A 15,577-nucleotide genomic window follows, 5' to 3' on the forward strand; every position below is an offset into this window, starting at 1 on the left:
TCGTCTTCGTAGAGACAAAATTCTAATTAGTTAAATATTCATTATACTTTCAAATAAATACAAGCCGTTGTATATCATAACGAACAAATTTCGCACAATTATGCAAAACTGATATTTTTATGGGACTTGTTACAGACTGAATGAATATCGTGGTTTTGCCCAAAATACATTATTTAATCACTCAAATGTTTAAGTTGACATGCACTGTACGTTGTTGAAAAGTCTAAACTTTTTCTCGATTTTATATACTGAAATGTGATCCAAGTCAGCGCATTAGTTCTCGAATATCTATGCGAACTTCGAGTTTAAAAGAAACATTTTATATGGTTCTTTTATATTTATCTAATTAAAAACCACAGTAATTATTTTACTTATAATAATTTTGCTGTTAAGGAACCACATAAAAGATAAGTTTTTAACTTAACGTTGCAAATTTTTAATACGATTTTTCTATCTTATTTTGACCTTGCTTTGCGCGTGAATTAACATGCGTAAGTTTAATAATGAAGAAAATATAATTGTGAGGTTTATTTTAATTAAAATGTTACTTTTTATGTTAAATCTTTCCTGCACTTCTGTTTCGTGTACTTCCTCGAAAATGTAAGTGAGCTGAATTTAAATACAGAGCGAAAGTCTTAAATTTAGGAGGAAAAAATTGTTTGTCATCAAGCTCCTTTATTATTGTTTGCCTTTAGTATTGCTGCTACGAGGCTGTGAGTTTGTGACTGAAATTTCGCAGAGTAGTGGAGTCAAGCTGTTAGGTTTTAAATTAAAATTTTGAGTTGTAAATACTTTGAATCAACGTTGTCTGTCTAGCCTCCATGAATTGGAAGTTGATTTTGTTAATATTTTAGTTTTCTAAACTTCAAGTTTGAAAAGCGAATACATTTTTGAGTTTGATTTTACTGTATTGTTGTTGATTTAACATTCTTTGTATGAAGTACTGACAGTAATTCATCTGACAGTCTAAGAAGGTTAGAACTTGTGCTTACACTAAACCAGAGTCTGACCGCACAAAATGAGTGAACGCTTTTTTCAAATGTCTCATAAAATGTACATAAGATGAAAAAAGTAAGTTTAAACTTAGGACATTAAAAATGTAAATCTTTTCGTTAGAATGTGACGTAGTTGACAGACGAGTAAGCGTTTCTACCGAACGAGCTTATATTCTGTGGACGTGTGTATCTTTTTATGTTTTAGGAGCCTGTGGGATGCACTGAGTTCTAATTCTTATCGTCTCTAAGCGTTTAAAGTTTATGTTGGAGGTGATGAATTCTTGATTCTTGGTTTCCGTCAAATGCTGCAGTTGAGTTTACCTCAAACAGTAATAGCTATTTGCTTGTGCCCATGTGTAACAGCTTTATATTTATTATATGTTTGATGCACTGAGTTTTGCTTTTATAGTTTCTAAGCGCTTGACGCTTGTGTATGAGGTGATGAATTTTTTCCCTTGATTTCAAGCATCTTAATTTTTCAAGCACCTTGATTTTTCTCGCAGCGGTAGTCCAACCAGTAATGTAATATGCGATACGAGTATGTTACAACCCTCCTGGCCCATAATAATCGGCTTCATGGTTAACGCAGCACACCCAACACAGACAAACAAAAATACAGTTAAAAGATCAAAACAAAAGATTAAAACACAGATTAAAACGGAAATACAGTCAAAAACATCAAACGAAATTCCCAGTATTGTTCTATTGCCATTTATACAGTTCATCAAATCCTTTGCAAAACTAAACTTTTTACTGCGGCAGTAGAATTGCCTTATGTTATAATGTTTTTCCCTAACATGTCGCAGTAATACGCAGTCTTTGACGAAATGTCGTGGATTGCCTTCAGCTCTATAAAAACTACAAAGGCTATTTATAAATTTAATCTTTTCAGGTACGCCGGGAAGCGCTCTTGCGCAATAATTATTTGATTGTGATCAAAATCACCTATCATTCTCATGATTTTAGAAATTTCAAAGTTCAACAAATAAGCTTTCCTTTTTCCTTAAATGTTCTATTTCTCTTTCCAGCAATCATAATAGAAATCCTTGATTTTACCAATAACAATTCTTTTTGATGCTCGAATATCGAAAGCATTCCCGCCAGTATCCATAGCAACCTCTTTGGCCAGCATGTCGACCCTCTCATTGCCCATTAACACCAACATGGGTTTTCACACAATTCATTTGCACTTCATGTATTTTCTCAACTTTTACAAAGAGCTCTTTTGTATATGAGACCAAAATTTTGGTGTTATCAACATCTGCTAGTGCTTCCAAAGCAAATGACCAGTCTGTATATACATTAATATATGATTTTACAGTCAGGTTTTCATAAATCCATTTAAGAGCATATATGTCAGCAGCCAATTCGGCTTGAAAAACTGAATTGTAAGGTTCAAGTCTAATTTTACCATAGTCTATTTCTGTACCAAACAAGTAAACCACATATACTGCACCAATTCCATTGTCATAAGCCGAAACGTCAGTAAATATGTACAGTTCTCCTTCACAAACATTGCCCAGCCAGTAATAGCTATTCCCATGTGTAACAGCTTTATATTTATCAGGCAGGCATAATTTTATTTTTGAGCAGGTACATTACGTCCGATAGAAGAGACTAAAAACTTAACTGTGTGTTTGTCTGTGAAACAAAAATGGCGTAAATATTGTTTCGGCAGAAGTGCTTTCAGCTATTCAACATTATCCCCTTCTGCTGCAACCTGCAACTGCACTATCCTATTCTTCAGCTGCTTCAGTTACATCCATTTTATTTGGCGTATCGTTCATTCTTTCCCATTTTTCCCAGTGGGTGGTTACTTAAGTGGTACGAACAGTATGAAGAAACATTCAAACTTATGAGCTGGTGCAGTTTCCTGTATTCCGTTATATTTTCCCAGTTTATTTTATTTTAGTCTTTTTTCTTCTTTCAAAAATAAGTTTTCTTCAGTAATCCTTAAGTGGTAAAGAAATGTGGCCTGAATTTTAGAACTGAGCGAAGAGATAAAAAATCAAATTCATTTCTTTCTGAACCCGCACCTAATTCAATCATAATCTCCCGGCGTCAGACGAAAAGAATCAAAATCTTATTTCACTGTTACATTTACAGTTTCATTAAACAAAACAAAGGCAGTAACGATGCGCCGACCACAATAAAAGCCTGCGGCAAAATCAATTTCTCGATGCTCTTAGAAATAACTTTCTTCAACTTTCTTCAATGGAATAATTTTCTTTCTCCGCCCTTTCTTTTTCTTGGATTACAAATGCGTCGTCGCTACTTTCCTTCAGTTGTCAGTGAAATTTATTTAAGTTAAATATCCAGTCTGTGGAATAAGGGAATTTTCTTTGTTTCGATAAAATTATGGGAAAACGTATGGCATATTAAAATGAGAGAAAACAAGCCTTAGGCAGCTTTTGAACAATAACAACTTTAAGTTAACCGTAATATGCTATTTAAATTCCGTTCTTCTTCCGATAAATCTTCCGTAAGTTAAACGATTAAAAATTTTTGTACTTTAGTTGGGAATATTTCTCTCGGAGTAATGACGTCCTTAAGCAGAGCGGTTCCACGGTTTTTGAAGTTTTCCCACTCCTTGAACCTCGTATCATACAACTTTATTTAAATACAAAACTGCCCATAATAATTAGGCCCCGAAATGAGTTCATTATGCATTACACGTGTTTCAGGCGTGAAAAAGTTCGGCCATCTTAAGAACCAATTTCATGTTTGACATCATTTGATGGCTTAAATTTGCATTTCCTTGAGGGATTGTTAATTTTTGAGTTATGTTTTTGAGGTAATTCTGACAACCTTATTTAAAGGATATATGGGCAGTGAGAAGAAACAGACTTAGTTTATATTTAAAACTATATTTGTTTCCTTTCCAGTGATTTTTTACTGGTGATAACTAATTTGCACTTTTTTATATATACTGTGAGCAAAGAATTATGTACGTTATTTAATTTGCGTGAGTGATTACGCATTTTGTTGGATGCTTGGATTCTGTTGAGTCCTATTTTTTCACATACTAGCGGAAGTACCCGATGCCAGTTAAGCTAGATAGAGAGTAATGTATCTAACAAGAGAGGGAACGATACCGCTGTAATCCTTCTCTAATAACGATGCAAAAATTACGATTCATACTCATACATTTTTCAGGCTGATGCGATATGGAACTCGCATAAAAAATTTCGATAGAAAAATAAACTAATTATATCAGCAACAATGGCACGCAGTTTTTAATGATGTTCGTCTTTCTGATCAAAGCTCAAAATGAAAAAGCTCAAATTCCATTCTATATTTCACCTATATTCAATTTTAGTCGATTAAATGTGGCAAAAAATTGATCAGAAATCAATAACGCAAACAAACAAACGCACAAACATGCATTCTCCTTTATATATGGAAAGAGAGAGTTTGTAAAACTTAACAAATTTTTGATTAACAAAACTCTACGATTTGGAAGAGAACAGTAGCAACACTTTTCGAAATAAAGCATTTTTATCTCCAACACGCGAGGCTGTTGCCACTCGGAAAAATAAGTGCAAAAATTAGTGATTTTAGAGTTTTTAATTAATATATCGGCTGATTAAAGTCGTATGAAGTTGGGAATAGTCGAAATGATTTCCCACGAATTTTTGGAATCGGAAATAATGTATTTAATGTTTGCTAATACTATTTTTATTTCATTGTAAAACTCCGAAATTTTTATTAACAAACTGTACAATTTGAAAGCGAGCAGTGGCAACACTTCTCGAAATATCTCCAGCACTCGAGACTGTTGCCACTCTAAAAATGAGTAGGAAAATTAGCGTGTTCAGTGTTTTTAATTAATAGCTCTGATTTTAGCTACTTGTTTTGAAAAAGAGTAGACGTCGACCTTTTCCAAGACCCAGAAAAAGAATTGTAGAAAGTTTTGTAACGATAGCTATAGTAGCGACTGAGTTAATTGCGTACAAACACACAGACATTCTTCGTTTTAAATATATATAGAGAGATTCTCCTTTCGAGAATTTCCCTATAATATTTTCAACATATTGATTGGAAACCTTTTGATTTATGGCAGCATTGCACATGATAGAAATACATTGCAAAAGTGCGCTGTGTAAGCAAATAGTACAGTTAGAAGTATTAACTGTAACTAATTTCTTTGAAATATAGGTTGCAATATGATTTTTAACTTAGTTAAAATTGAGTTTCACTAAATTCAGACTGTAGCAGCTTTGATTTTTTACATGCATTTTAATCGTCTTTTCTATTTTTTTTTTAATTAAAAATTTTTTTTAATTAAAAAAGTCATCTCTCAAAATTGTTAAAATCCACGCAATTTTTTTCTTTTTCTTTTTCTTTTTCTTTCTTTCTTTCTTTTTTTTTTTTTTAAGGGGACTTTGTTCACTTTGTTTGCAAAGAAAAGCAGTAAAGTCGCTGACCACTGATTTTTCGACCCGGGCTCAAATCCCGGTGAACGGGCCTGGTTGCATGTGGCTATTTCTGGAGTTTTTTTCGTGTCTAATGTGGGTACCCGCCTGCTTCCCTCAAAACATTCTCTACGAAGGCGTCCCTTCCCTTATTCCCGTGTTTACTCTCCCGTGTAAGGTTATATCTTATGTACGGTTGTTAACCTTTCTTATCCCTCTAAAATTCAATCTCTTATTTTCCTAAATCTATATTTCATTTGCTTGCATGTAGATAATTATGATTTTTCGCATTTCTAACATGAATATGAATAATTTTTTTGCAGAATGTCCACCATGAAGGCATTCCTTTTCTTTAGGGAAAACTCCTAGCCTGCTTTAAGTATAATTTGTTATTCAATTATTATAGAGGAAAAATATTTAGAAATGCTATATATATATTTAGAGTGAAAAAGCCTTCATATATTGAAAAATTTGTTCCTTATGGGGTTTGAATTTAATAATTTATTTTTTATTTTGGCTTTCCTCTGAAGTGCGAAAAATACGTAGGTAGATTCCCTCCCCCCCCCAAAAAAAAGGATATAAGCATCAGCATTTGAAAAGTAATTATTGTGAAGGGGATACTTTATCCCCAGAGTGTAGGCAAATGGCAGTAATTGTTTAGCACGGATAGTGCGAGTAGGTAGAGTAAGTTTGCAGACGCGGGGTCAGAGCGATTGAAATGACAAGACGTTTAGAAAATCGGTCACGCTTGGAGATGCCAGTAGTAATTCCTTGTTCTGATCGAGTACCTGGAACGTGGCTATACCTTTATTGTGCCACTTAAACCAGGTTACATGAAGCCATCCGACGCTCGCGCCCTGGCATGTTGAGTGATGGTATCCACTTGCATGGCAATGTTCTGCCCCTTACTGCTTACCAAATTCAAGAATTGCTGCAAAAGGGGAATCATCTCTCATATAGCCCACGTTTAGCACACAGTGACTATTTCCTTTTACCGAAATTGAAGGAACATTTATCTGATATAAGGTTCTCTTCAGATAGTGATGTAAAACAGCCACTGAGAACTGGCTGAATGGGTAGAGGCGTGATTTCTACAAAGCCGGGTTAAACAATTGGTCCTGCATTCAGAATAAATGCCTAATGAGATTTGCTGATTATGTGGAAAAATGATAGGCAAGTATGGCTCTTAACTCCCTTTTATATTTTCTGTCTATTGTTAATAAATAATTTTGTATAACCGTTATAACCTTTCTTTTTTTGGATCCACCCTCGTAAATTTTCTCTATTTTTATGAAAATTAGTTTAAATACCCTTATTGGACATAATAATTCTACAAATAATTCCTGATTTCCAGTTCACTTCGTTATTAGTTTTGGCATCTGTGCTAAATAGAAACAAATGCAATTTAGGAAGGACTATTATAAATTTAATTTTACAATGAAAACTGCACAGAAGAGCAGAAAATAATTAAATTGAGCCGCCCTTAACTTTGAATATTAATGGATTCCTATTCATTTTTAAGGCTTCTTAAAACCTCATCACAGAATAAATATTAAATCACAAGGCACATTTCCAATCATTTGACAAATTTCAATAAAACCCAAATCATCGCCTCCCACTCTACAAACAATAACTTGGAAGTCAGAAATTCTTAAGGTTGCAGTCGAAAATTGTACGAATAAAAGTCTAATGTCTGGCCCATTTACATGCTTCTTTCTTTGTGTTGCTCTTATAAATATTCATAGATTCCGCATTATTATTCAGTACTCATAATTTTAATCTTTTGCCGTGCCCAGATGTTTAATCTCCCCAGCGTTTCACAAGGGAATGGTTTGGAAAGACAAATAGTTTATCATTTAGCTGCACTTTTGTTTTGCAAGATGTCTGCTTTGAATAAAAATAGTTTGGATGTTGAACTGCGGAATTACATATATTATGTTCATTGCATGTAACTTTTCCCTTTATTTAGAACTTTAATAATGTACTTCTTTAGAATATTAGTTTCATTTTAAATATCATATTTTGTATTTTAGCTTGTTAAAATGTGCCTGAATACGTAGGTAGGAGTATTCATCAAAATACATTTAGTTGAAAAATATAATGGCGCAACATTAGAATTTCTCATTTTTTATTGCTTTCTTGTGTATTTCTTGTTGAAAAACTATTCCCTTTTATGAAAATATGTAGTGTCGGAATAATATTGAAGAACTGAATTTACAGTTCTATCTGTGTAATTTTGTTTATTTACGTTATTTTGCTATTAGCGTTTTCAGTCTTGTTAGAGACACATTGTTTTTGCATGGGATTTTGTTTGGTACCGTATTTGACGACATATAAGACTCACTTTTTTTCCTAAATTTGCTCTCAAAAAAGTTACTTGCGTCTTATACGCGAAGGACCCAGGTTAACTTTCAATACTGAATGCTATTTTTAGCCCGTATAAAGGTTTAGACACACATAACTTTTTCTACATCTGCCATAATTATTTTGCGCATGCGTGAAATATCTGTCGCCAAAAAGCGCCAAAGCTCAAAGCTGATGTCGAAGGTCGAACAGGTTCGACGGCCAATTTACGTCTATGGAGCCTTTCTTTCTTTACATAGACTTTCTTTGACTCAGCCGACACACGTGTCGGTATCGGTGCTACTCTGTATAAACGTGTCGGTATCGGTGCTTAAAACTATTTGTTTAAAAAAAATACCCTGGAAAATATGATTACAGGAAACAAGAGATTAAGCTATACAATTTAGTATAAACTAGGAGTGTTAAACTACGCCAAAGTGCATGGAAACAAAGCAGCAGCAAGGCATTTTGGTCCACCACCTACCGAAAAAATGATACGTACTTGGCGACTCCAGTACGTATCAGGAAGATCAACTGAAAACTGCTAAAACAAAAATATAACCTTCGATGCCCAGCTCCATCTTGGCCTGAACTTGAAAATGCCGTAAAAATGTTGGTGATAGATAAGAGGAAATCTGGGATAAGTGTTTCAACTAAAATGATAATCAATGAGGCCAAAGGATTTTCAGAAATCATGGGAATCAGAATTTTTCAGGGTCTGAGGGCTGGTGCTACAGGTTCATGAAAAGGCAAGGCTTATCAATGCGCACAAAAACAACTATTGCACAGAAAATGCCAGCAGATTATGAAGAAAAAATACTAGCATTTCATAGGTTTGTTATAAATGCACGCAAGAAAACTTCTATTATATATTCTAAACTAAACTCTATAAAATATGGATGAAATTCCACTCACATTTGATGTACCATCCAACAAGACTGTAAGTATTAAAGGGTCTAAATCAATAACCATAAAAACCACAGGTCATGAAAAAAACCGATATACGGTAGTTCTAACATATAACTGATGGCACAAAACTACCGCCGTTTTTCATATTCAAAAGAAAAACTCATCCGAAAGAAAAAGTTCCAATGGGTGTAATTGTTCATGTTCATCCGAAAGGCTGGATGGATGAAGCTGGAATGAAACTGTGGTTACAGAACGTATGGGCGAAGCGACCTGGTTAGTAGACTTGTTCCATCCTCTCTTTTTTACCTCTCTTTTTTGGTTTTGGATCAGTTTAGCGCCCATAGAACTATAGCCCATACAATAAAGCGAGAGAATTAAAAACCCAGATAGCTGTCATTTCTGGTGGACTGACTAGCCAATTGCAGTCTTTAGATGTATCGGTAAATAAGCCAATTAAGAAAAAAGTGCGAGAACGATGGAACAAGTGGATAGGAGAGCCACATCACGCCCTCACACCCTCAGGTAAAATGAAGCGGCCCTCTATTTCACACATGGAGGTAGGAAGTAAGAAGGAGTCGCCCTAAACAAGTTTCTCCGTACCCTGCTCTGAAGCACCGGCGATCCCTACGTGGTGACCAAAACATTGGGTCATTTACCATTGAGTTCTATGGGAGTTGACGCGTTCGGGTGTAAATATTTTGTAATTACGTCGCAAATATACATATAAATGTATATATTTTCTTTTTCTACAACACTTCAGAGTCCTAAGTATGTGAAAACAACATATTTTTAAGCAACATTTCATTCTGAACGGAATTAAATGCTATACTTTTCACAGGACAGTTTTCTCAGAATGGTTTAATTTGAATGAAATATTTTCACAAGTTTTCGTTAATTACATTAGAAAAAAAAATTAAAGTAATTCGATTTTATTCGGTTAAGGTACAAAAATTAAGATCAAAGTTTATTGTATTATTAATATTAAAATTATGCATTATTTCTTTTCTATTTATAGAGCTTCTTCCTAAAATACTTTCTTAAATATGACATGATTTTTTGGCTTCTTTTAAATCGAAAAATGTAAGTCAATTTATAATTAATGCTCTATTCGGTTCATTTTAAATTAGAGAATTATAAGAAATTAGCGAAATACTTTAAATAAGTATTTCGCTAATTCCTAATAATTAAATAGGTATTAAATAGTATTTGACTTTCTCTGAACATTTCTGAAAGAAAATAAAATAAGTTTTTTTTTTTTTTTTTTTTTTTTTTAAAGTATTATTTAAAACTTGTAACTGAGTTATTATAAAATGTAAAGGGAATAATTCTTTTAATTATACTTATCAGATTTTTTTTTTTACCCTTCATTTCAACAATACATATTCCAAAACTCTTTATTACGTTCTTAAGTGCGCATCTCATAGCATTTGCTTTACAATACCTTTTAACAGATTGCTTTCCAGTACGAACAATTCTTGCTTAAATAGTTTTATAACGTATTTGTCAACAGGATTTCAATTTATGTTTACAATTCAATATTAAGGTTATTATATATTTAGATAACATTTATAATCATTATAAATTAGATACATTTAATCATTAGATTTCTTCACAGTTGTTTATAAGTGAATAAATTCTTCATTTCAAATACATTTATAAATAATTTAATGAATATTTAAGTATTTTGTCAAAGGCAGATACATGCTTTTTGCAAGCACATGCATAAATACCTATACATATTTCCTATTTATCATTTCCGACATGTGCAAATCTTTAATTTCTGTGCATTCACTATATTTTTCGTGTAAAGTAATTTACACTAATTTAGCATACACCCGAAAGTTTTACATAAAAAATATATATGAATATAATTTGAATGAAAATTATAAGTATTATTTTTAATACCCACTCAAAGGTCAGTTTTTCTTCAAAATTCCTCCACGATGGCATCTCTCTCTTTAGGCAGATAGCCCTTGCATGCGTTACTCTATTTAATAAAAACTTAATCTGACCTATGTGCCTAATTACAAATATTTTAACATACATAATTTTATATTTACATTTAGTCATCAAGTTTCAAACTTTTCAAATCTTCTAGAAAATAAATTTTGGCAGATCTCTTTTAGCAATTTTCTTAAAATCTATATTTTTGTAGTGCAACAGCTGAGAATTTTATAAAACAAATTCATAATCAAAATCGCTGTTGTTAATTATCGAAAAATAACCAAGATTTGATTTTTGCGTAAATGTTAGTAAACTATACAAATTGCTATTATCCATTACACTATGAATGTTTCTTTCATGCGAGAGTGTCCCTTTTTCGATTTCTATGGAACTGTCGTGTGTCGAAATACTATCAGAATCTTGTCAAGCGAGCTTCTGAATGTAAACAAAGAACACCTCGTCTGGTGACCCAAGCTTCAAAGCAGTGCTTCACTTCTAGCGCGGAATGGCCCCTCCTCCCTTTCCTACCTCTATGATTTCACAAGTGTGCGAGTGGGTAAAAAGACATTGGGAGGACGTAAAGGCTGAAGTAATTGTTAGGTCCTTTAAGAAGTGCGGAATCAGTAATGCTCTTGACGGAACAGAAGACGACGCATTATTCGAAGAAGGTGGTACTAGCGATGACGGAAACAGTAGTGATGACGATATTCTCGTTTTCGATGATGATGATAGTGAAAAGGATTTTTATGGTTTTGAAAGTGATTAAAGCCTAATTTCATGATAGGCAACGTTTTCCTTGAATCTGTGTTTTTGGTTGTTTCTGCTTTATTTTGTATTATGTTTGATTGCTTGCCGTTCATTCATTTATTCATTATTGAAATTTACATATCATGTTCAAAATAGCTTGCCGTTTGTTAATTTTTCTTAATAAAAATATGTTTGGTAATTGCATTCAATGATTGTCTATTTGGCTTTTACGAAACGTGAGAACTAAAAGAAACCACATTTTAAGTTATTGTGGTACCACATTTTAAGTTATCGCGCGGACTATTGAAACTTTTTTTCCTTGTGTGTGGCCTTCTAAATAAGGGTGCGTCTTATATGCCGTCAAATATGGTATTCCTTTGTTTGATATGAATAATTAGCTCTGAGTGCAAATAGATACAGATGAACTGTGCACATTAAATACAAATGAATTTAGTTAGTTGATCACAGAAAAGTACTCAAGGGCTATGTGTCTAAGGGAGGGTGCCGTCATGGAGGGCTTTCTAAGGGAAACTGGCTCCTATAAACGTTAAACATGGTGAAAACCATAAAAACGGCCATACAGCTAGCCCGTTTGCTGGGATTCGAACACCGGATCGAACTACCAGTGTTCAGCGAATTGGGCTATTAAATAGAATAAACCGCTCAGCTGTTGGTGGCCTATTAAATAGAAATGCATTTTAACATTAATGCAGTTCAGAACAAGCGGAAGATTGACCAGTGGCAGTGTAGTAAAGCCGCTGAACACTGGTAATTTGACCTCAGATTGATTTCGGGTGAACGAACTGGGTGCATGGTTGTTTTGCTGGTTTTTCCTATGTATAACGTGGATATAAGATAATTTATCTTAGAAAGTTCTCCACGATGTCAGTCTTTCCTTTAGGCAGATAGCCATTGTGTACTTTGCCGTAATCAAGTAAACCAAACCAGCGATAAAAATGCTCCATATGTACTTTTTGCCAGGTTAATGCATAATGTGTTGGCAGTCTGTGGTGTTGCCAGTTGACATCCTATAGCTTAGTCTGGTGCCATCTTTCGGTCAAGTGGCATTCAAACGCAGTGATTCGCGTCCCCTAGCTCTCCACGCTCACGTAAATTACTGTCACGTTTTCTGAATCTGCACAGAAAACTAGGGAATGGTCTGCGATCAATTGAGATTTGAGTTCGTTACTCCTCGCTTTGTGCTGACTTTCGGGATCAGGCGAAATATTATCCTTCGTATATCCGCTGTAGCCCAGCTTTCCTGCCATTTTTCTCATAGCTTGACTTTGTAATGAACTAAAGCGTAAAAATAGCGTGTAGCACTGTGACGTTGTGCGTGCTGTTATTTTTGTTATTTTGGGCATGGACAGCTTCTTTGGCTAGGATGTCAACCTTTTCATTACCGTTGATACCTACATTTTATAAATACTCGGGACAAGAGGCACGTGCTCTAGCGTTCATAGCAGAAACTTTTGGGCCTTTCAAACTAAGGTGGACTCCTGCAGCAAATGCCAAGTATTGCTGCTAAACTGAATGCTGTGTCGAATAAATGATAAACTAGTTAAATTGATCCACTAAGCTCCCGCTCTTACCGTACTACCAAACCTCTGGATAGAATTTTTGGCTCGCCAGTACTTTTAGCGCCCCATGCCGCCAACTTCGTCTGTGATTTGAACTCAGGCTAATCATACGACAGAATCGCTAATCAACATACTAATCAGAGCGGCATTTTAGGAAAGTATGATAATTCAATTAATAAAATGTTTGTATAGTTTAATGCCAGTATAGAGGTGCACTCTTGCAAAGCTTATGATAATGTGTAAGGTTGTAGAGTCATTAGGTATTTTTTAGAAGCAGCAGAAATGAAAAATTTGCAACGGTCGTAATCGAACCACGGACCTCTCAATTACGCGCTGAGCGTGCAGACTACTACACCACGAAGGCTCGCTAAGAAGGCGGGAGAAATACCTTATAAAGTTACAGTCTAATTATACTTGAATTTGAGTACAGGGAAGACCGTCGACATTCGAAGACCATCAGCTGAATTTTCATCTAGATTGCAGCTTAGAGTTGAAAACACAAACTGATAACAAACAATCAGAAATTACCTAAAACATTTATTTATTGCATTTCTGGTGGAAATGAAGGAAAATAGAAAGGCAGGAAATATTTAGTATCAGAAAATAGCTTAGACCTTAAAATGCATAGTCGTTTTCAAGAAGGATAATATTTGGATTCTACTCTAAATATTTTGTCTTGGATTTACATATGGAGCCCTAAAACGTTGCTAATTATGAAAAATTAATCTAGAAATTTTGAAGTCGTGAATTACAATGTATTAAAAACTAACAAATACTAAAATGCGACAGTATATTTGTGCTAAAAAATCTAAACAGCTAATTCGATGAGAGAGATGCCAGTGTAAAACTAGACAAAAAAGTAATCTTAAATTGGGGTCGATTTTAAATATAACTATGGATTTCCATAGTGATTCCTCCATTTCCATAATCCTGTATTCTTCAGGAGCAAAGAATTTTGGCGAAATTTATTTATTTTTCCTGAAACCAAGGTCATTTGCATGTTTACTTAAGCTATTACAACTTAAGTTTTCAGAAAATTTGTGGGTTTGTATAAATAACGTCATGCGTAATCAACTATGAGTCTTTAAACAGAAGAAATCTTTATCCACGTATCACCTCAAAATCCCAAATATATTGTCAGAATCCATTTCGATAGGCAATTATTATTGATAAAAAGACTTTTTGCGCTACACATAAAGCTGTTATGTTTTGACGTCGGATTTTGGACCCGAAGAGTGCTTTCGGAGTTGAAGACATAAAAATTAATATCTATTAATAGTGTAAACAGCGATTTTACGTACTTTGTTGAATACTAAAAAAAGTCGAGTCTACAAATATTTGATTTTTTAGTATATCAAGCAGATCTGATTTTCTAAATGAAATTTTTTGTAAATAGTTGCAATATTTAAACTCATTATTTTTAATTAACTACCTCGCCACTAAGCTATGCTTAGTTTAATAACCTCTAAATTTATATTTTATTAAGAATTTCGTTTAATTTTTAATAAGTAAGGGGGCGTGAGTTTTTGATTAATTATCTTTCTATTAAAATCTACTTACTTTTCCACTAAACTTATTTTATTTTCATTTTTCATCCCTGTAGTTCGCTAAATCACATTACTTGCATTTTTCTCTAAGCCTTGAAAGTGTCAGGCAAAATTATTGGAATATAGTAATGCGCCTTTGTACTCCTTGGACTTGTGTTAAATACGGCTCATTGTTTCGGGAATGATCGCTTAGAATGTGGGGATGACTATTCATAGAAATCAATGAATGTCTCTATGCCGATTCAATCAGTTCCTATTCAGCAACCACATGAAAGCCCCTTCGGTTACCTGGTGTGAATAGTGTATCAGATGAATATCGTGTATAACTCACATTGGTAACATGGGGCTGTAATAATTTAACACTTGACATGAAAAAGGAGAGGTAAACAAATCGATAAGTAGAACGATTTCAGTGTGTCTTTTTACATTTAGTTGTACAACGTATTATGCCAAGCGAAAATGCATATTAATTCCAATAAACATTCCTTTTCGGAGTACCGTAACAGGCCATTATGCATGGTGAACAAAAATTTGTAATAAATGAAACGATAAATAAAGCGTAGTTATAATAATGTCATTTGATAAATAAAAATATTAATTAACGTAATGAAAGTTAAGTGAAATAATTAATAGGAGGAAAAGTGAGTAAATTAATAATAAAATACTTTATACTGGCGGTGAAAGAAATATGAAAGCCTTTTGACCGGATATGTACCATAAACATTACTTTTATTGAGAAAGAAATCACATTTTGGTATGGAGTTTCCTTTTCCAGCTGGTCACGTTTTCTCGCGTATTTTTATCTTCCTAGAGAAAGTGAGGTTTGCATTCCGTAGCTAGTGTTACTCCTAATATCAGTTTTACTAAGTGTGTAAAAATATTTGCATTATTAACAGACTTTCCGGTAATTTATACAGGGTGACCCAAGATAAACCGAACCCAAAGCAAGTGAAGAACACGTGAACTGTAAGGCAATATTATATTATATAAGGTGTCTTAAAAATAAATCAAGCAGGACATAGGAGACCACTTGCTTTGGATTTGGTTTATTTTGAACTGCCTCATGTTACCCGTAATATGTTTTAATAACTGCTAAA

General features: G+C 33.8%; 1 protein-coding gene across 2 annotated transcripts in view; it reads left to right on the top strand.

Annotated features, from left to right (window-relative positions):
- Window positions 1–15,577, top strand: part of LOC118199391 (LHFPL tetraspan subfamily member 2 protein-like) — a 221,012-nt gene that overhangs the window by 177,195 nt on the left and 28,240 nt on the right. The gene's annotated exons all lie outside the window — the stretch shown is intronic.

Source organism: Stegodyphus dumicola, chromosome X2, assembly GCF_044657685.1.
Source record: "Stegodyphus dumicola isolate Sdum_Otavi_A_Nest chromosome X2, ASM4465768v1".
In the NCBI taxonomy this organism is placed as follows: Eukaryota; Metazoa; Arthropoda; class Arachnida; order Araneae; family Eresidae; genus Stegodyphus; species Stegodyphus dumicola.